Genomic DNA, 23,255 nt, shown 5'->3' on the forward strand with positions numbered 1-23,255 from the left:
ATTGTTCATATTGAATTTTTATGAACACTCAGTAAAAAAATCAAATTCTATAACAGTCACCTACATTACAGCTACAACTAATTAGTTAGTACTAATTGGTACCAATCTTAATATGTACCTGTAGTTGCCTCAGGTTTCTTCATTGAAAAAACAAGCATTGAACAAAGTATTTCCTCATTGGGTTGTTGTTGCATTAAAATTTGTGTCTGTGGCTCCTGTTTCTTGAGTTAAGTGTCATTGCCTAACAGGGAAATCCAAGAGAGAGGAAATGTTTATATTTAGTAAAAGAGACTTTATTAGCCTGCAATAAAGGCTGTAAAACTCTTGCATTCACCTCAGGAACAAGCACTGCTTGCAACAGCTCACTTTTTCTTTTGCATCGTTTAAAGCTTTCATTCTTGTGACACCTTCTTATGCCATTTCTGCTGCCGTCTTCTGGCACCCTCACTCTCCTCAAATAATTTCCTTGTCAGATTCTCAAGACCCTTAAAATACAGCATCATCTATTGATACCAACCAAGTGTTCTCTTAGAATCAGTCACAGACTCCTGCTGATCTCATCAAAACTTATTTTCTTTGCCAGGAAATTCATCAATCAATAAACTCAAATTCAGGAGGCAGAGATACAGAAATTTATTCCATACATTATGCTTATTTGCTATATATTGGTTTTGTGTAATAAAAAACCTAAGCCATGGAGGTAACTTTCTACTTACCTGGACTTACCTTAAATCTGGAATTAATTTGGCAGTGCATGCACTTTTATATTTCCACTAATAACTATTCTAAAACCCTTAGTGATTCAGGAACACAGTGCCTGCTGAAATTTCCAGTTAAATCATTAAAATATGTAAAACTTCTCTAAAATATCTTCAGTGTTGTAAAACTTAATGGGGAAAAGTTTCCTTTGAAATTACTTAGAAGTGAATCATTGCTAAAAGTATAGGAAGCTAAAGGTTTATTTTTCTTACCTCTCTAAAAGCTCCAATGATACAACAAGCTATGAAGCTAGACATGACACTGAATACTCTGCTATCACAGAGCTCTCTACATCTTATCTCCCAAACTTCTAATAGTACCTTACCCTCTAAACTGAATTGCATTCCTAACCTTGTATTTTGAACAATACTAAAGGCTTTGTGCAAATGTCTTGAAAGTACGTTTTAAGAGATGACACAAACAAATTATGTGTTAAAATGCATAATATGTATTTCACTTCCACTGTTCATTTGTATTTTTTTGAGTAAACTACTTTTTAAAAATCTGTAGCTTTGTTCTACTGAATGTTAACCAGTCACATCAACTGCATTATGTGAGAAACTGGCATATGATTACCATAAAAATTCATAATTTCATTGCCAATCTATGATTTATGTGACAGAATCATTCTACATTAAACATTATTTTGCCATGCACAAGAAATCTTATGAGAAGGATATTTATGAATTCAGAGTGTTAAAAAATGACTTTTTCTTCCAATAATAACAGGTAGTAGGGACGATGTATTCGTGTGTCATGTTTATGCTTCTGTTTGGAAATCTCCTGTTCCTCTATACAGTCCCTATTTCTATACTTTCTTTGGCATTAACAGTAATTTCTTCAGTAAAACAAAGCTGGCTGTGCTACACCAAACTAGGCCTTGACTCATAGCATGATTCATAGCAGAGGAATCTAAGTGTGTTATTGGGTATGCCCCAACACAGCTCAACATGCTCTATGGCATCTGTGGGGTTTGTTGGGTACTTACAGGACCCAGTCTTCAGGATGTGTGAGTTTTGCACGCTGTGTAGCCATATGCATTTTGGAGCTTAAAATAAATCCATAATTGAAAAGCATGGCTGGACTGGATGGGTGAAAATTATGATGAGGTGAAGTATGTCTGGTATGTCTTGCTGCTGATTATGATCTGACATGTTTAGACTTTGCTTGTCCTCTCTTTCTCCCACATAAGTTTGAAGAATAAAGTAACTGGTAGAAAATAGTGATTAGAAGAAACTAAAATCTCAAATTCATCTGATAGAGGATTGACCCTGTGCCCCATGCTCCACAATGTACTTCATAAATCTTTGGAGAGCCTACAAAAAGCAAATCTTGTCTCCTTACTCCCTCATCATTAATTAATCCTGAAAATTTGAGAAGTTTCCTTACTGTTCCCATAGCATCCCCTTGTTCCCTTGTTCTGTTTAGTCTTTGTACTGACTCAACTTCTGGCTTTTAGTCAGGCGGCAAAAGTCAAGTCACTGGAGGAGAATGAAGATCTCTGTCTATTCTGGATTCTCGTGGCCTGGGTGTGCACATTGCGCAGCAAGTAGATAACCCCCAGAGGATCCTTTAACAACCTCTCAGATAGGTAGGAGACCTTAAGGGTTTCTTTGAACTGGGTAAATGAAGCAAGTTGTGAAGTATTTAATTAACAAAGTTATTCCATGACAAAGTAGAGACTAAACCTGAATTACAAATACCGGTACCTGGGGAAAAAAAAAAAAAAAAAAAAAAAGGCGGGGGGAAAGAGCTCAAGGTGGGAAAGAAGCCTTTCAGGAATTGAAGATCTGCCCCAAAAATTATCATCTTTCAAAGGATGGTATTGGGACATCATTTAGTTATGTACATCAGGATTAATCTCCAAATCTTCCTGAAGTTTCTTATTATGAATAGGCTTTAAATGTGCTGATTGGAATTTGAACTATGCTGGAATGGGAAAATTTTATTGCAATGTGAGCAAAATCTCATGAACTGAGAAACTGGACCTGAACACTGAGCTTGTAACTCAGTTGTTCTCAAGATTTTTCATCTTGCAGACCAGCTCATTTTTCTAGTTCTCTCAAACCCCATGCGATATATGATTGCTTCCATCTGTTTATGAGGTTAAATTTCTGAACTGCAAGTGTGGAAGGAGAAATTCCAAGTTATGCATGCTGCTAGCTGGATAGGTCTGCTTAAAAGAGAAAAATCTTTTGGTAAAACTCTTTTTTTTAGTTGCATTCACAGTAAATCACTTACTATATTAATTTACTACTGTGACATAAATAAATTACAGTAAAAATCTACATTCCTCTTTCTATGTTTCAATATCTGTCAGGTCCTCAGAAATGCCAGTGGAATTGCACCTTTCTGAGCAGAGTTATCTAGGCATCACAGTCCTTTGTGACAGTTGTCATGAGGGTTTCTCTCTTAGTGAGAAATGTAACTTAAAGTCCTGATATTCACAAGTCTTAAAATTTGAGTTAATTGGGATGCTCACTTGTTAAAAGTATTAGTGTTACATATTTGGCAATTTTCTCTGAATTACCTAACCTAAAATATAACTCCCCCATTTATTACTATTATAGAAGAAGTTGAGATTTGGATTATAAAATTTGAATCAGCACAAATATAAATGTAAAGCATTATATATAAGTATTTAGCTATAAGACTGTTAATGAGGTGCTGAAATATTTCAAGTTGTACTTTGGTTGGAAATAATTTTTTTGCATCACTACAGCTCCTTTTCAGAAGGAACTTGTCTTCCTATGCATTCTTAAGTACTTTTTCTAGTTGATCTCCATTAAGAACCCTGCTTCAGTAACAGAACTCTGTGTCAGACTTGGCAATTTGCAGATCTTCCTTTTAGTCCTTTGGTATTAGGATTTTCTTACCTTGTTACCTGAAGTTCATCTAGGAAACATGTGAATGTGGGAAGTGTACCCAAGAAGGTAGTACTGACTGAAGTGAACAGGTCTTTATCTGCACCTTTTCAGGTTGATAAAATGCACAGTTTACTCTAACTGTTTTAATCATAAGGGCCACTATGTACCAGGAACACCTTCTCTCCAAAAAGAGAAGTTTTGTGAAAGGCTAGTTCTTTCTAACTGCAAGATGGGTAAAAAAATTTAAAATGGCTTTGATCTTTAGAAATCATATCTAATGGGATGTGTGGGTTACCCAGATATGCAGAACAGCATATTTCAGTGTTTCCATTTGTGCTCGGCTTTGAATCCTTAGATTGGTATAATACCTTTGTGCTAGCACCTGCTTTTAGGCGTCTTCTAGGTAATTATGACAGTCAGCATGGAGTCAGTACTTACTATCTTGAATTGTAAAGAAGAAAAAGAATTATCATGTCTCCTTAACACACAGAGGAAACCAAGTAACTGAGAATTTGCCGTAATATCTTCTTTAAAAGTAAGCTGGCACATAATAGAAAGGGTGAGTTCACTGAAAATAGTATGCCTATGAGCCTAGCCAAGAAAATTAAAGCATTGATCTTGGTCCGACAGACAAGAGTTCATGTCTACTATAAAAATAGTTTGTTTCTAATGCAAAATTTGATACAATAAAGACAGAAGAAATAACAAAAAAAAGCATTTTAGAAATCAGTGGATATGAAAGTGTTGGATATACCTTATCTTCATGTATATTTGTATGTCTATGTTACAAAACATACAAATAGAGGAAACAACTTGAAATGAAAACTCCATATAAAAGAGTACACATCCTTGACATATTTATCACTTTGAACACCTACAAGTTTTGTTTGAAAATTTTCTGTGATGTCTGGGAAGCATTCCAGATGCCTGCCTCTCTCAGAAAAGCTGGTTTTAGTCTCTCTTTTCCCCAGTATGCAAACTAATCTTACAATCTACTATGGCATAAAGGACGTGGAAGTTGGACTCATATTAAACACTGATAATTTTGTACTCTTCTTCTTTGAATTATCAGATGACAAAATAAGGTTATCCAAAATTCTTCTCTTGGTTGTGTATATCTCTTTTATCTTATGTTACGTTTCAATATCAGTTTTTCATGGGAGACAGAACAAAACAGCTCCTGTTTTTTACTTTGAATATGTCATCTGCTGAATCTCTTCAGGTCTGATTCTGACCAGTTTTAGGTGAGAAAAACTGCTGGAGTCCTCAGATCTTAACAGAGCATATATTCCTTTTTTTTTTTTTTTTACTTCCTTTCATTTTTACCTCACTTCTTTTTAAAGATAAATAGCTGGTATCTTTTTCCTTATATGTTACTACTCTTTGATATTCCCCACAAATGTTTGTTGTGTATAGTTTGCCACTCTTTGTCAGGTGTCTTTTCACTACCATCTTCGCTCAAGTGACTTGAAAAATATACTTTTTTCTTTTTTTACCCACTTTTATAACAGGATGCAGTTTCCCTGTTCCTTAGGCATTTATTAAAATCTAATTAATATATCAGGCAATGATATTTAAAAATTAGTTTTATAAGCAATGCTGAGTTGCACGGTATGCTGATGTTCATTTTGGATTGTTTTACCAGCATAATCTTTTGTTCCAAAACAAATTTCACAGTTATCTAATTAGTTCAGTGGGGAGGTTCCTTGAAACTTTAAAATTTGTTCATACAGAAACTCTAATTGGAGTTGCTTTTATAAAAGATGGAGTATTTCTCTTAAGTTTCCTTTACCCTCACTCTTATAATGAGAAAAAAAACTATACATAATGTTATTTACTCTGGTATGTTTTGCTTCTTTTGTCCTTTGCAATTTGAGATTGCTTCTCTCTGAGGAAAAAATCATTGTTACTCAAATATTGCACACACTCAAAGCCTACTGTTGCGCTTATCATGGTTTTGCTCAAGTTAAACATGTGGTCTTGAAAAAAGATGTGAAAACAGTCTTTATCATTGTCAGTTTTGCCACTTCTAGAAGGACTAGCAGCTGGGAAGCTTTGAACAATCATGGTAGTCAGACTAAGAAAAGTAGGGAATGTGAGAGAGAGGGAAAAAATGTCTTACTAAGCTAAATTTGGAGAAATGTTCTCTATTTTAGAATACCATGCAAGAACCAAATACTGCCAATGAAAATATCAAAAATGGAAAGAGGAAGAAAGCATAAACAAGGGATGAATAGAATATTTATTCTACAAAAAGGAAGTGGAAACCCTTCAAGATGAAAGCTGTATGTGATCTTGTTTTCTACTCAGAATCAGCAATGCAGTTTTAGTGAAAAAAATATAATTAGTTATAATTATAATGAATTCAATAAAATCTTTAATACTAATCTTTAAAGAAATATTAGCAAACCACTCTAATGTCTAATGAAGATCAAAAAGGCTAAGCTTCCACCTGCCCATGACAAAGCCAATAAAATCAACCAAAACCTTCCCTTGAGAAGGACTGTTGCATAACTCCCTTACTGAGGTGTACTGTTTTACCAGGTTACTAATATATCTACATTAGCAGGTTAACACAAATCCAAAGCATTTTTTGAGGCAAATCTCCTAGTCATTCCTATTTACTATGTTTTAATAGCAGGCTATAGGAGCATGTGGATGAAAGCAGACTGCATCACATGGAGCACACCTTATACATTCAGCCCAGGGCACCCTACTAGTTAAAGAAACACAGCCTCTGAAATGCATATAATGTAGATCTCACTTCCTCAGCTGTTTGTCTCTACAGGTTTGCTTTCATTGGACACTACTCGCCAGTGCAGACATAAGTACTATAGCCCAAGACCAGACTATATAGACCACAAGATCATGTGGACACTGGTACAGCAAGTGTTGCATGAAAGGCTCTGTGAATAACTGATAGTCTTGTCTTACAGGCAATTTTGGGAAAAAAAATGGAGGAAGTCTTGCCAGGACATAAAATTTTAAAGGAACAGAATCAAAGCATGTCTCTATAATTTTTTTCATGGTATTAGATTTTAAAAACAACTGATAAGGAAGCATTAGAAATGAAAACTATCAGAGTGAAACAAATTTCCATTCTAGAAAAGTGTGGATGAAAATTGTGGTCCTTGAGTTCTTTTTTCCTTTTTTTTTTTTCCTAATAGTCTCAATGCATTTTGGTGGCTTATTCTTTGTTTTTCAAAACCAAGTTGTTTAGGCCCAGCTCTTTCTTCAAACTCCTTTCTCTCTGAGCTCAGTTTCTCAGATTAGTGAGATATATTCAGAGTTGCATATATGTTGCCTTGTCTTTAAATTTTGGTTGGTTGCTGCCAGTTTAGGAATACTTGTCTTGGAGAGTAGAAGGAGAGTGAAAGATACTGGGAGTATTCTGTGTGAGCTCAAAGCCTTTTAGGCACTGGGAAACTAAGTGTAAGAGACAACACCATAAGAAATCTTCCTTAATTATTGCTGCAGTTCATGGAGAATGAAATATTGAACTAGCTAAATGGTGCACAGAAATATTAAACTTAACTCTTAGTCATCAGCAGTTGCACATCAGATATTTCATTTCATCTCATGGAGACATTACTTGCATTTTATTTTCCTTATATGTTCTGTGGTCAGATTAATGTAGAAACCACCAAATCCTCTGGTTTTAATTTAAATGTTGAAGGGTTTTAAGTTTTGTTGGGTTTTGTTGAGCTAAAAAGGAAAAAGCAAGAAATATATAGCTCAGCATAAGCTGAGATGTATAGAATGTGGTTGCACTAGTACATAACATATGGTTGTTATCTCTCAGTTCAATTGGTGCTTGTATTGCAGATATGTCTTTGCTCATATTTATAAAAGAAATGAGCACAGGCCCCTAATCCCTAACAAAATTATGTTACTGCACTTGCCCAATACAGTCCTATCCCATTCCTGGATGGAAACCACCTTTGAAAAACTTGCTGCAGCTTTGATGCCCTCCTTTTTCTCATCGCTGCATCCCTCTAATTACCATTGCAATTTTAACACTCACTGGAAATAGGGAAAAGAGAGGGAGAAGGAAGAAAAGCCAGATGGTTTTCTCCCAGCATTATCTAGCTCTCTGCTCTGTGGATCAGGTCTCTCCTATCATACAGGAGAAGAGACTGCAGGAAGTCTTCCCCTGGAAAGCATAATGAATTCCCTGGGGGGGGTGAACAATTTTACTTCCACTGCGGAAAGAGGCATGAGGAGTTACCTTCACTATGCATCTGCACAGAGTCAAGCCATCTCATTAGGGAGAGAGCAATAGGCAGACTTCTCAGTACCAGCCCAGATGTTGGAATGACCAAACATATTCCTGCCACTGCAACCTCATCCACAGCTCATTATACAGTGTGCAATTTGCCTAATGAAATAAAGAAGCTCATCTCCTCTCTGAGTTCCAGCAGACGCAAGATTTATTGTATTCTATTTTCTTAAAGATCAATTAGGAAAAAAAGTTTGTTCATAAAAATGTTAACTGTTTTTTATTTTTAATAAGTTAGGAAGCAGACAAAATAGATACTCCACTAAAGTGTTAAAATATTATCAATTTCAGCTTTTACTTCTGTCTCTCCAAGGTCAAAATAGAAACAGGCATAATATTGTTAGAAATGTTGGGTTTTCTTGAATTTGGATATTCTGTACCAAGCCAGTCATAAGAAAACATGACATAAGAATGATGATCAGGCCCAATATTCTGTGTCTTACAGTGGCAAAGAGCAAATTTTAGTAGTGGCAAGTCATGAAAGATTATAAAAACAAGACCACCACACCTGGAGGATTTCTCTGCTAGGTCTTGTCTTCAGTGCCCCAGTTTCCTCAAAAGTTTAGATGAGAAACTCAAGCCAGTGTTTGTATCTTTGATATGTCTATGTAGATTCAGGAAAGGTTGTCCTCACTGAGCTGTCTTAACCAATGAACCACAAACTCGGACCTTCCTTAATTCATCAGAATTCTAGATAAAATACAGTAAAATTCAAGACCAGCATGCAATCTCATATATGCTTTTTGTATAAACATTTAAGTTATGTTTAATTTGATATCTTTGCGACCTACAGACTTTTAACATCTGTGATATTATTAAAGTATTGATGACATTTTAGTATATTGGTAAAATAATCTAGTAAAATATTAGTTACATATTAAGTACTTATATTAAGATTATTAAATTTTTACTAATTTTACATCTGTAATATTCGTAAAGTGTTATGCTATGGAGTTTTGTCCCACAAAGTCTGATTTTTTATGGTTACTATCTACATCATTAGAATGTTTAAAGACAAACTTTCTTCTAATGATCATGCAAACTGCTTTAAGTCAGCATAGCTGAGGTTAATGATACTAAATTGAATGATACCAGGAAGGAATCTGTCTGAAATAAGCCATAATTCCCTATTGTTTGGCAAGTCTGAATTTATTTTGACTAACTCGTGGTTTCTAAAAGAAAACAGTGATAATTATATTTGTCTCCCAAGTATTTTCTCAAGAAACAGACAAACAGCCTTTCTTGTTTTGTTTTAAGAACAAACACATTACCACTATAAGTATTTTCTGATTGACTCTGAAGATGAAACAGGTTAGTAATGGAATGAAAAGTGATACAGAAAGGGTAAATTTTTAGGGTATTTTGCAAAAGAGAATAAAGGCAGAGTTTGTGCAAATGTTATAGATTCTGTAGAAATGTTAAACACAGTGTGCATGTCCAAACACAAAAAACAGAGCCCTGTGTTTCACCAACTACAAATTTATATGTTATTACAGCGAGAAAGAATGATACGCTCCTGAGAGTTATTGAATGCTCTTATGCATCCAGCCACACAAAGATTAGGAAGTGGATCAACAGCTTTTATATTCTTATATATTCTTTATTCTTTATATTATTTTATATTCTTATATTTTAGATAGGTGGAAAAATATAAAAGAATTGATAGTAAATATAAATACAGAGATACCACAAAGCAAGTATCAGTAGAGGGAGAGAGGAAACAGCCTCAAGTACCTCCTGGGGAGGTTTAGATTGAATATTAGGGAAAATTTCATATCTGAAAGGTACATCAACCATTGGAACTGGCCACTCAGGGAAGTGGTGGAATCACCATTCCTGGAGCAGTTCAAAAGGTACATGGATATGGCACTTGGGGATATGGTTTAGTGAGGAAACACCATTGTGCTGGATTAATGGTAGAAATTGATAATATTAAAGGACTTTTCCAGCCTAAAGATTCTAAGGTTCTAGGTCTGAAAATTCAGTTATGCTGAGCATAATATGGCCATTGAGAGACTGGCATTGCACAGGTCTGAAAGCAATTAGGAATGATGAATCCCAACAGCTCGCTCAAGTCTGAAACAACAGGACCAGATCCTCAATGACTTTAAATTGAAGTATCTCCCCTGAGTTTAGTGGAACTATTTTGATCCTATCACAAGAACATTAATAGCAATAAAATGTGACTTTTCGTGTAAATTTACTTCAACATCCTTCCAAGAATATTCATATATATGAGATTTAAGGAAAGAATTGTCTTCACTGAGAGATGAAGAATGTTGAAGAACCTGGCTGCTTATTATCTACTCATACCCAATATTTAATGGCACCATCCTTAATATTTACCATATGCAAGCAAGTATTCTGTTTTATCAGTGCTAGTCAATTCTATGGAAATAAAATGTACCACTTGCACCCATGAAACCATTTTAATTCATCTTGTAACCACAATACTTTTGTACAGTACTTGAAAACGGAGAGCAGTTAATGTATCTTCATATTTTTGCTTGAAATTTGTGCTTTTTAAAAGAAAACCTGTCTCCATAGGAGCTTGATTTAAAAACTAATAATTGCTTGAAAGATATCCCCAAAATAGAAGACACAGTCTTCACAACAGGAAATGTAAAATATAGTTAAGTAATACACAACTTTCTGAGGTTTTTGCCAAGTTGTGACAGATATACTGATCAATTACTGAGAGCTAGAAGCCATGCCAAAATCTGGATAGCATATTCCAGAGAGGCTAAAACTACTTATTCTTTGATGAGCTCTTGAAACTGTGCTTTATCTTTAGTTTATATCACTGTGTAACACTATCAAACAAATAGCTTTACAATGTCTTGCTGAACTTTAGTGTTAGTTGTCTGGAAACATGAAACTGTAGATTGTGACAGGTTTTATTTCCATGGGACCTGCAGTAATTGTAATTTTACAGGTTTTGTTATCAATTTGCCAATGTAAGAAAAGGTGTGTACATCAACCAGCATGTCCACTAACAGGTACACTTGAGACCTAATTTGAGGAAAGTTTGAACATTTAATTGCTTCTACCTTTGGTGTTTCTAAAATGTTTCGCTCTACTAAAAGAGAGTAGACTGAAACTATTTCATATGCATATTAGTGAAGAAAAGGTTTTTTAAATACTGACACAGAAATTTCTACCAATATTTGAAACTTGAGAATTTGTTTGGAGAAATGGCTAAAAATCCATGTTAGGGAAAATGTAACCAACCCTGAAAGACACACTTCAAATAGCCTACTATATTATAAACAAAATCCTTCTTTTGGTTATTCAAACCTGAATGTTAATGATCAAAAGTCCCAAAACAGGAAATGGAACGAACACTTCTAAATATAGGTAATCTGCCTGAGTGTTATCATCTACTAATTTGGGAAGTCACTGCATTCTTTTAATCCATGTTAATCTTCATTTGGCATATTATTTTGGTGCTTGGGCCTACTTTAGCAGCAACCTCAGATTTGAGAGTTTATTTTCTGTGGAAAAGTTAGAATCTTTGAATAAAAACCAAAAGGGCCTTAAGTTTCTTTTTACCTTTTAAGGGCTTAATAATTATTTTCATTAATACATCACTGAGAACAAGAAGGTCTATAAATACACACAAGACTAAGGGCTTCTTTTAAAAACTATTTTAATATTTTTGTCTAAATTAATAAGTCCTTGACAATTAGAATTGAATATTCCAAATTCCAGAAATGTAATTAGCAAATTCCAAATGAATAGTGTATTTACAAGGGGTATTTATTTTATTTGGTATGGTTTTTATTTTAAAAAAATCATTTCTCACAGTCATACACACAGATATTATTCCTTCTCCTAGTGATTTGGATGAGGATTTTTTCAAGCAGTTCCAGTTGTATCCTCTTCATAAAGTCTTGACAGTGAAGAATTGTGCATATATATATAGTTTTAATATATTCAAATTAATTTCATTTTGTGGAAATGGTCACTTGAAAATTTATTTCAACTGGGAAATGGCAAAGAACCTTCTTCAGACTTCCTTGTGCAGCACATTTATACTGCAATTCAATGCATTGGGATCTGTCAAAGATATAGGAAACATGGTCATGTCCCTGAGCAGGGCAGGTACATGAAATCTGTGTTCCTCCCATCCCTGATTCCCAGCCATTCTGTTCTACCAGTCTGTGTGCGCCTGCTGGATGCTTCTCTTTCCCTCCACTTGCTCCCTCTTGTGTTTTATAATGATTTCATCAAATCCAAAACATCTTCATAAAATGTCTTGGCAAGAACAAAATCGTATACTTGATACCTATGAAATGTGAAATATGGACTACCTTATGAAATCAGCTAATTCCACTGTGAAAGAAAAGCAAACATGGCAAGTTTCTAAATAGTTTTTAAAATGGAGCTGTTAGTCTCTGTTTTGAAGTACTTTTGGCAATTCCACATGTATTTAAACAAAATAGGGTTGGGGTTTTTTCCTATACTTCAGTTTTTAGGGGAATATATCATGTTTAAATATGCTCTTTAAGAAGAAAGAAAGATGTTAGTGAAAGCTTTCATGTTTTTCTGTAAGGCATATGGCAACCTCTAATTCTTAAGACAAATAAGAGAAAGATCGCAGGTGTTCTTTTTTTTTTTTCTTATTTAGCACATTACTTTCTCAGCAGGATTGCTTTTTAAGCACGAAAACAGATTAGGTCTGTCCACAAACCTTGATGATACTGTTTCACAGAAGTTACTTGAATTTTGCATTCAGGAATCCATAGCTATATTATGTTAATAATTTCTTAAAAACCAACTGCTAGATTTAGATAAATTCTCATTGTTTTACGTAAGGATTTGACTGAGTAAGAACTAAATTATGGAAGAGCCTACCACCATGTGTAGTTTGAGGTCTAGAAACGATCATCAGATCTTCAGACAAATAAAGAGTGTATGAAAATATCCACATCTGCATTATATTAATGTCTGTGTACTGCTACAACAGAAATTGCTTGACTACTTTGAATTCTTCTTAGTTTTTAATTGTTTTGGTAGTTCACTTTATATAGGATCATGGAAATAGCATATTATTAGTTTTTCTTTCCACAATATGTCAATTACGGAGTGTACTCAGCTTACACTAGTATGACAAAAATGTTTTATGTTTGTGAATAAATAATATTATATATGTGTGATTTTTTTCAACATTGCTCTTATTTATAAATAAAATGTAATCATAATAAGAGTAGAATGTTACAATTCTTCAACTAACATTAGCTAAAAAACAGTTGGAGTTATTTGAATACCTGATTTATATAGCCTAGCTTTGAGACATATGGTTTTCTGAGTTACAGCTGTGCTAAGAAAAAAGACCACCTTTGTGTTTGACTTAAGCTTAGAAATTGCAAAGAGATAAATTCTATCATTTTAGTATAGTCAGTCTGACCCCAATGGACATGCTATTAACTGGCCTTATTAGTGAATTTCCTTATTTCTCATAAGTACTCCATTCCTCTACTAATTTTTTCCATTCTGTTTATTGTTCAAGATCAAACAGAATTATCAAGATTTCCAACTTCAATGTTCTGTTTTCACGTTCTTTCTATTCTACCATTGTAAAGTTCTATTAAAGCAGCTTTTGAATAAGTATTAAAACTCTGGTTATTCCCCTGCTTTCTTCAGATGTGATAGCAGGAAAAGATATTTAGGAGACAGTCTGCCCTCAGTTTTCTTAGACAGGAAATGCACAGACAGTGTCTATTATGGTCTTTCCTATTTTTCAACTATTCATCAAGCACTAGAATAATTGAAATAAGTTTTCTTTTTGAAACTGTTTCACATAGCAGATCATGTTTATATAATCTCATATCTTTAAAATATGTCCCAACTTATAAGTTTTTCAATGTCTTATTCCTTGTGACTGGCTTCTGCAATAAAAGAGAGAACTCCTTATTTGATTGAAACCAAAGGTTTATAATGGAATATTAAGCGACGTTTAGCTAAAGAAAAATAATTCTTAAAAAAAATTAAAATTCTGTCTTGAAATATTTGTTTACCTTTTTGGTAAACAAATGTGTTTCAAATTTTCATAACTTTTTTTTGCGATTATAAAGTCAAATAGTTTTAGTAAATTTTAACTGCAAGGAAACTAAAGGCTTTTTGTTTTATTTTTATTCCCATAAACATAAATTTTAAAATTGTGCAATTTGTGCAATTGCATAATTGCAAATAAAATGTGCCCCTTCACAGCTTGTAACTTATTCACTAAATTCCAAACTGAAATCTTGCAGGGAAATAGTATAAATCACACTTCACAGTGGAGTAAAAGTTATGGATTCAGAACTAAGAGTAGCCAAATGTAGTTAAAAATAATCCTGAAAAGTTATTTACCTCTGGGGCCGTGCTTCTGGCTGTTCTGAGTTTACCAGCACATGTGCTGTTTCCTTTTATGGGCTTCAAAGACCTCCGCCTTTGAAGATGCAGAGGTTAGGCTGGGAAGTCATTCCACTTAAGGCTGTCTACCTCCACTATCCATGTACATGAAAGCTACTGGGAAAGATTTCAAACCCACTTCCATTTGGGCCTGCATAACTTTGCAACTAACTTTTAAAGCTAATACTGTAATTTTAAGGCTGAAAACTGCAGATATAAAATTACACGTGTGACAACGAAGACCACATTCGGCAAATTTAGCAGATTTTAGCACAAAGTTCCACATGCTCAGGAACTAAAGCTTGACAAATTAGCTCCAGATATGGCCATATTAGTGGGAGCTGGAGACAGCCCTACAGGGCTGGCTTTTCTTTGACTTAAGAAGTGCCCTTGGAAAGATTTAATTGAGCTAATGAAGGCATTATATAAACAGTTAAAAGCAGTTGTTGGAGACTGGTAGAAACTCATGTATCAGCAGTTAGTAATTTAGAAGGTCTTCTATCTCCTTTCAGAATAAATATCCTGTCCCAGTTGTGGCAGGCCTGCTGAATGCAGCCTTTCTGGTCAGTAAATGTCCAGACATTATTTTGTGTACAAAAACATCTGCAATGTGTTACCTCTGTAGCTCCCTCTCAATGCCAGACAAAGGCAAAGTTTTCAATTAATAGCCTGATCAATAACCATAAAATAGTTTACTCAGACCAATAATTAATAAAGAAAGTCTACACCAGCTGAAGGGGTCATCAGAGAGTAAGTGATGTATGACTGACCCACCTGGTAAGATGAATAAACTTAGCAACAGCACTACTTTCTGTCTTAAGTGTAAAAAAATTTAAAATTGTATATGTTGATTACTGTTATGAGTCATACTTACTTAAATAAAATAAATACTAAGTTATTTCACCTAAATATGAAACCAGTGGCCAAAGATGGGGGTTTGTATGTGTTTATTAGTAGAATTTGTTATGTGAAGAGCTAATATTTATTACTAATAAACATACTAATTAAAGCCATACTAGTAATTTCCATTAGCTTACCCTCAAACTTCCACAGAGCTGTCCGTCTGGTTTTAATCAAAACCAAATGGTAATCCAAGTTCTCAGGCTGGAACAGCTAAGAGGAAGTCGTTCAGAGAAGGCAGAAGAAAGCAGAAAAGATAAACAGACGATATTCACTAAATTTGTATAGAGCAAAGGATGTAGATGCTGTGGGTTACTCTGAAGACATGATTCAGGCACCCTGTCAAACTGGAACGAAGTAGTTACAAGTGGTTTATGTCAGCAAAATACTAATATGATCAAGATGGAGTCTGTCCTTTTGCTTTTGCAGAGCTGGATTTGTGTGACTCTGGAGGATTCTCAAAAGAGGTAAAGCAACATATTCCACTGCCTGCAACATGACTGGGTTTAAACGTAGCATTTGTTTTCTAGGATCCAGCTTACTCTCTTGAGTAGGAATGCAATTTTAGCATTATTCTTTATATGGAATCTGCCTAACTGTGTATATTTGTTTGACAGAATAGTACTAAACCTTTTTTCACTGTGATGTGTTAAGTTTACACCATGTTTCTCACTACCTGACGTCAAAGACCAGGTGTTTCAGAAATGTTCTCGTGTTGTTCTGGATAACTACCTTTGCATGAGCATTAGAGAAGCATGAAGCATTTTTTTAAAAGAAAATCCCAGGAAGGAGAGGTTTAAATACACTTTCACATTATGTAGCTGTAGTACAGATTTTTTCCTTTGGCAGAAATAGCCCAGCAGAGTATAAAGCTGACTGCCTTGAAACGCTCGGTCTTGACGTTTTCTTTTCCCTCCATTTCTACGCTCTCTCCCTGGCGCAGGCAGGCAGGCTCGCTGTCTCTCTCCCTCTCTCTCTCTCTCTCAAAGGCAGGAAATACTTTTCAGGCAATCTGGGCCTGGTTGTTGAGGCCCCCTTTCACAAAACATCAGTCTGAATTTAGTAGACAGAAGTCACTGGGAAAAGCTTGACAGGCTCGTGCTTAGCTAAGGCTCCCTCCAGCTGCAGAGGGTGTTTTTGTTAGAATCACACATTGAGCAAAACTGCTTAGAATAGAGCAATGATCTCAGTAGCGAAATCTGAACTTTTATGCTAGCAGGAGCTGGCTGGGACTGGGCTCTTTTGTTTGTTTGTTTGCTTCTTCGCTTTGTTGTTTGGGCTTTTTTTCTTCTTCTAATGGCCAAAGATTCTAGGGAGGTCATGTCTGAATTCCTGATTCTCTTCATCTAGGTAAGGCTGTCTTGGAATCTCTCTGTACTTTCAACTATCAATTTTTTTTATTTTTTTAAAAAAGAAAAAAGAAAAAATAAAAGGAAAAAAAATAAAAGAAGGTAAGAAAAACCTCAGGAAAGAAACAAACAGTATCAAGCACTGGAGTGTTCTGCGTTCAGGATCTCTGCGCTAGAAATAAAGGTAAAAAATTTATAATCTTTAAAAATGTACATTTAGTTGTAAACTGTGATAAATCTGTTTATCAAAATATGCCAGAACTATAAAAAAAATTTCTGTGTGTTTTTATTCGTTTTTAAAAATATGCTTAAAATCCTGAACTTTATTTGCATTCATATATAAATAGACCTGTATGGTATTACTTGTATATTTTTTAATGTACATTAAATAGGAAAGTTAGGTGTGAGTGATTTTTTTTGGGATTTTTCACCTCATTTAACAACCATTTAGGGCTATGGTTTTTTCTCTCTTCCCACCTTCCCTTCTCTCTACTCCAGCAGTAATGATGATGAGGAGTGTATTAGGTTGATATATCAGTTATGTCTCACTGGGCTAGGTCTCCAGCCTTTTCTCAGTCCTAGATGAAATTTGTAATAGAAGTGACAATACAGTCTTAAAGGAGTATACTCTAAATCTGAAATTCCAAGGTTTATTTGTTGGCTTTAACTAAATTAGGTTATTTTTAGTAATGCATTATTAGATACAGAAATTGCTGTGTACTGTGCTAACATTTAGAAGAGGTAAAGTAAGATTCAGTAAATGTCAGCTGACTATAATTTTTGGAAGGATGCATGTATTTACTCTTTTTTTTCTTAACCTAGTAAATATGTAACTAATAAAAATAATAAGAATCTGCTATTAAGGAGTTTAGGGAGTAAATCAGTATAGTATCCTTCACTGATATGTGAATCTATTTATATTTTATGTAAAGTTGTGATTTAATTATTAATTTTTTCTGGATATGAGAAGCATTTTTTATGTCAATCTATATAGTATTCTTTGTCTGCCTGAAAAGTACAAGTAATCTGAAAATTTCTTTCTTTCTTTCTTTCTTTCTTTCTTTCTTTCTCTCTTTCTCTCTTTCTCCCTTTCTTCCTTTCTTTCTTTCTCTCTTTCATGCTTCATTAAGTCTCCACGTAGTAATTGGCTAGATTGGTAACTAAAGAGAAGTCATCTGTTCATGTATTTCAAGAATCTTTTAACTTTGCTTTTACTATTCTTCAAAATTATTGTTCTGAAAGGACATGAAGGATATTCCAAAATGGGAAATATCTCCTCTGCAACAGACTGAGAATTGTACACTTTACTGCCATTTGTAGGAAGAATATTGCTCAGAGTGGTCAGAATTGGCTCTGAGTTGTGAAGGGAATGCATCTGAACTGGACAGGGAGCTACCAATAGGGAGTAAATTGTTCCTGAGTATATTCTGGGATGAATTTTAATACCATATTTGCTTATGGACAAGTCTTCTCCAGTGAGATGTTCTGGTCTGGGAGAGCTGCGATGTGTAAGTGGTGGGACTGGGAAGTTGAGAGGAATTTGACTGAATTTTTTTGTCATCCTTGTGAAATTTCTGTTGGAACATTAACGTCTCAAAGGATTTGGCTTTAGTGGCTTTTACTGCACTCTGTTCCCATGCTTGCTGCTGCAAGTATAAGTGCACGTATTTAGTATTAGTAAGTACTGCAGCTAAACAGAAGAAAAATTTCCCTATTAAGCAGTTATCTTCTGCAGCACCACTTCTGGGGCTTGAAGTATACAATGACCTCATCTGACCTCACTTGCAGATGAAAATACTTGACACCTGAGGCAGTTGAACTACAGGGGGGACAACAGAAGAGAATCCAGAAAGTATTTTCTCATTAAACTCTGTAGTTTCTTGTAGACCATAAGAAAATATAACACTGATAAATGCCTGTGTTTTCTATTTAGAAGGTTTAAATGAAAGTCCTGGAGACAAATCACTATTCAACTTCTGGTTCTACTTAGTCTAATTTTTCTGTTATGTTTACCTTGTTTTGGACTTTTAAGATACATTTGTTCAAGTAAAAGGATTACAGTCTAAAAACCTCAGAAAATTATTTTATAGATATATATAGCAATAATGAAAATGGAAAATGAGCATCTAGAGTTTTTGACCTTGCTGTGTTCCTTCAGAAATGTTGAAGTTCTTTATGTAAAACAAGAAAGTAGCCCAAGTAGTTGGATCAAATGACTCTCTTGAAGGAAGTAATGAATTTATGTCTGCAGCCTTGAGAAAAATTAACACAAATGGTTACATCCATGTAATAGGAATTATTCAAATAGCTTTCCTTCACATAAATTTATGTGCCTGAAAACTACGTTTCTTCTGAACTCGTACCTGTTGACCTTCATGTCAAATTCCATACTCAGAGCACTGGGAAAAAAAAGTTTGTAAATTTAGGCCTAATTCACGAAGACCTCTGTAACACAAAGCAATCCTTCCTAAAAGAAAATTAAAAGTAAAGACAACAGCTTGGTTATGCAGTTTTTACACAGGCAAGGTTTAGAGTAATTCTGTTAAAGTGCTGGGCTTAAAATCAATTAAAAATTTTTTTCTTAGGTGATGGAGCAGTCTAAGGATTTCACTTTTCGCTTTTTCATTAAATCTCAAAAGTTACTTAATTTTATTTTTCTTGATTGTCAGAAGTATTGAGCCACATTTTCTATAATACTTTTCTGTTATTCTTAACATGAATTTTGTTGCTGGAATGTATCTTCTTTGTTATAAACCTTCCCTGAGGACAGCAGTAACAGAAGGAGGAAGAGAATTTAAAAATGTTTTCCTCTTTTCTCAAAAAGAAGCTATATTTTTTGAGTATTCTCCTTTTTTATTTTATTCATCTGGTTCCATTTATTCTATTATTTTTTGTTTGGAGGAAAAAAACAGAGTATGGGGAGGTTGTTGGTCTTCTGTTCTTTTTACAAAATAAAAAACAAAAAGACAAAACCAGAGTAACATAAGGGCCAGAACAATTGAAATAGCATATCTAGAAATGTCAGATCTTGATTTCCTTCCTATTTGGAGAGAGCCTCTGGAGGTCTCTGATCCAACATGTTATTCAGTGGGCTCAACTAGAGCCAGTTGCTCAGGTTCTTGTCCACTAGGACTTTAAAAAGTGGGCTCAAAGAAGATGATCACTGTGAATTCTTAAGACTGGCTGGGCACACAGGTGTATTTTTAATAGATGTGTGTATGCATATGTATATATATATATGTATTCATATTCATACATGGATATATGCATAAATTATACCTCAACCCAAACTTATCTAGAATTTTTACATGTAAATGCTATGTATATCCTATGTGAACATTATTTCATTGTAATAACTACTGATATTGAACTTCACTATGTTTTATATTATATTTTTAGTATAGATATTTGTTGATGCTTTCAGGTATTAGTTACTTAAGAGCAGTCTGTTGGTGGATAATTTCAAATCCACAATTACCATAGATCCTTGTTTCCCTTTAATGAGAAAAATCACTTATGTTGAGATTGGTAATGCCCAGAGTTTTATCTTTGGTGTATTTTACATCAGCCACATCCCAAATACAAAGTTTTCTTAGGCTATGTGTATCATTAAAACCAATTTCACTCATACTATGTACTCTTTACTTCTAGCCTTCACTTTCATCTAGGCTCTTCTTTTTCTTACAGTGATTTCGGATACTTCCTGATGGTTATTTCATTGTACCCCATGTCAAAAACTATTAGCTTTAGATGAAATGCCCTTGAACTTTAAGAAATTTATAATCAATTTTCTTACCTCTGTATTTCGATTCCCAGCCTCTTGCTCACACTTTAGCAGTTGTAGAGTTTCTGGGTAGATAGGTTTTACTGGTGAGAGTTTCACAATAGGATTAAAACACTACAAATAGTCTTTAATGCTAGAACAAATAAATGTTCCAAGTTGAACATCGTGGTACTTGTGGAAAATTCACCTTGTGATAAAAAAAAAATGGGATAAGACAGAGCTGGTGGTGAGCTTGAAATAAACACCATTAGACTAAGAAGTGAGGAAAATCTGGGCTATGGTACTTGTGGAAAATTCACCTTGTGATTAAAAAAATTGGGATAAGCCAGAGCCGGTGGTGAGCTTGAAATAAACACCATTAGACTAAGAAGTGAGGAAAATCTGGGCTAGAATGGAGGATTGTTGCAACGTGTTGTTCTGCTAAAGAAGCTAAGAGAAGATGGAAGGGGCAAGAGGAACCAGTGGCAAATACTCCAGACCAAAGCAATGGGTGTTACATTATTAAAGCTGTTTAATTGCACCTTAATGAGGAGCTTTCATAACTGTAATATTTTATTACTAGCATCTTTGATAAGACTATCACAAAATATGAACCTTTTTTGACCTGCTCGTGAATTTTCACATAAATGACACAGACATGTAAAGGGCGGGGAGAACTTTGGAGTCACTTTTTCAGTCTGGAGCACTTAATAATCCAATTCTTAGCAGTCCTGAGATGCTCAACACACTAGAAGTTGTACTGTTAATCTTTACAGATTTTTTTTGTCTGCTAAATTGAGATATTCCTTTTCATTTTTCTTGAATTGTTTATTGTCAGTTAATTCTGTTTTATCAGAGAAAGTTGATAGCTTTCAATAATGACTAAAATGAGAAGCTTTTTCTGAAAGGATAGTTTCAAAGAGTTGAATCCTCCACAGCAAAACCTGGGCTTTGAGGATTACATACACAGAAACAGTTTTACACTCTAATACCATCAAATGCCTATATGCAGATGTCACTGACAGCTTCCAAATATTGAGTCACTGTCAGCTTAATTTGGTATACCATACTGGATATAAAGATTTTTTTAAAAACCTTTGGTATGTTGTGAGAGAATTGGTAGCTAGTAAAGGAAATGGATCTGAATTAGTTTTAAAATCAAGGGAAAATCTCCATGTGAGCTCACAAGTCATCTGTTTTATTTTTCCTGTAGTTATGTACTCAGAAACAGCAATTTCCAGGGCTGAGCATATCTTTCCAGGCAGGCTACAGATGCTGAGTAGAAGAATATCATAATAAAACCAGGAGACCAGCTGATGAGTTTGCAATTGAGGCACTATGGAAAATACTGTGGAGAATGTCTATTGACTGTAGCAGATATATTCACATTATGCCTATGAGAGTCAGAAAGGGGATATAGAGGTGAGATACGCATACTATGTAAAAGTCCTTTGACAGACAGATTTCCTGAATTCCAAAATGGGAATAATATAATGAAAAATAGTCAATTTCAGGGTTAGGTTTGAATGCAGACCTTTTTCCTCCCAGTTTCACCAACCTGGAGGATAAATTAAATTTTTACTTTCCCTTCCTTGGAGGAAGTGGATTTAATTAGGCCCTCCAGTGCATTTACAAAGCACTCAGTGTACATTATATGTTATTTCTCTCTCTAGTTTCAAAGAAATAGAGAAACAGCTGACATTTTGAATAATTTTTGCTTTTCACATCTTTAGCTACATTCCAGAAATTTTTGCTCAGTTTGGTCTCAGTACTTTTTCACAGGTGCAAAAAAAAGTGATTCTGAATGATTCTGCTAATGGTTCATTCCCACCAAAAAGCACAGTCACCTCAGAAGTCATTCTCCATAGAATCTACGTGATAAAATATTTGTCCTTCTCAATGGGAGAAAATAATTTTCAGCTCTTTATGTACAAAGTATAGGCAAAATAATGTCAAAAATATTTTTTAGTCATGTCTACACCAGGAATGAAAACAGGCACCCCTGCTATTCAGTAAGGAGGCTGGTTGCCAGAAGCCATTGTCTATAGTGCCTCATACTAGAGAGGTTTCATAGCTCATGGCTATAATGAACACCAGTAACTTTTTTTTTTTTTTTTTAAATAGAAACACCATATTAGAACCTTAAATCTAAAAGGCAACAGGAATACAATCTGGTTAATTTATATTGTTTTCAAAAAGACCTCCTGTAGCTAAAAGATTAGTTTTTCACTTGAGTGGGCTAGAAAATTAAATGTCTTCTGTTTGGGGGAAGGGGGGACATATTTGTGGAAAAACATTTCCTTAATTCAGACCAAAAATAATAGCCACAGTTTTCTGGGTTTCCATGTCCCATGGGATGACCTTTTCTCATTTAATGTCTTTTCAAGATGCTTCCAGTTCAACCAGGGAGTGAAAGGAGGTGTAAGAAATCTATAAATTATGTTATCTTTTCTATTTTCTGGGAATAGAGAGCCAAAATTATTTGGGGGGAGGATTGGAAGAGCAATGAATTTTCCACATAAACCTCCTATGTAAAAAGAAGACTTAAAACCCTTACACCTTAGATTACTTTTATTGTGAAGAAACAAGTAATTTATATTATTGAATCAGGACAGTGTCTGTAATAACCTTCACAGTACTAAGTTTTGAAGACCAGCAGACTCACAGATCCAAATTGATAGATGGGTCTAATTTTCTTCTTAAAAACCCTGTGCTAGAAACATTTTTTGGCTTAAAACCTTTTTACTTTTTAGTGGGCAGTTATAAATTTGATGGATGTTTTCACTTTGGAATGATACTGCTAAAAAGACTTTAATGCTGATTATTACTAAACTGCCATTAACAAAATTGCAGTGAAGTGATACCATTGTGCTATAAGTACTTGAGAAAATAATATTTCACTGTTTTATTGACTATTCAAAATAGGACAGAAACTTAAAGTT

General features: G+C 34.5%; 1 protein-coding gene across 4 annotated transcripts in view; it reads left to right on the forward strand.

Moving 5' to 3' along the window:
• Nucleotides 1-23,255, forward strand: part of DLC1 (DLC1 Rho GTPase activating protein) — a 244,253-nt gene that overhangs the window by 17,027 nt on the left and 203,971 nt on the right. The window contains exon 1 of one of the 4 annotated variants that reach the window (XM_039698937.1): nucleotides 15,558-15,668. The exons of 1 other annotated variant lie outside the window; for it this stretch is intronic. The gene's annotated coding sequence lies outside the window, so the exon portion shown is untranslated. Of the gene's footprint in view, nucleotides 1-15,557; nucleotides 15,669-16,298; nucleotides 16,735-23,255 lie in introns of those variants that run through there. 2 more of the 4 variants (XM_039698934.1, XM_039698936.1) reach the window with 2 other exon arrangements.

Source organism: Passer montanus, unplaced genomic scaffold (assembly GCF_014805655.1).
Source record: "Passer montanus isolate IOZ18808 unplaced genomic scaffold, ASM1480565v1 scaffold13, whole genome shotgun sequence".
Classification (NCBI taxonomy): Eukaryota; Metazoa; Chordata; class Aves; order Passeriformes; family Passeridae; genus Passer; species Passer montanus.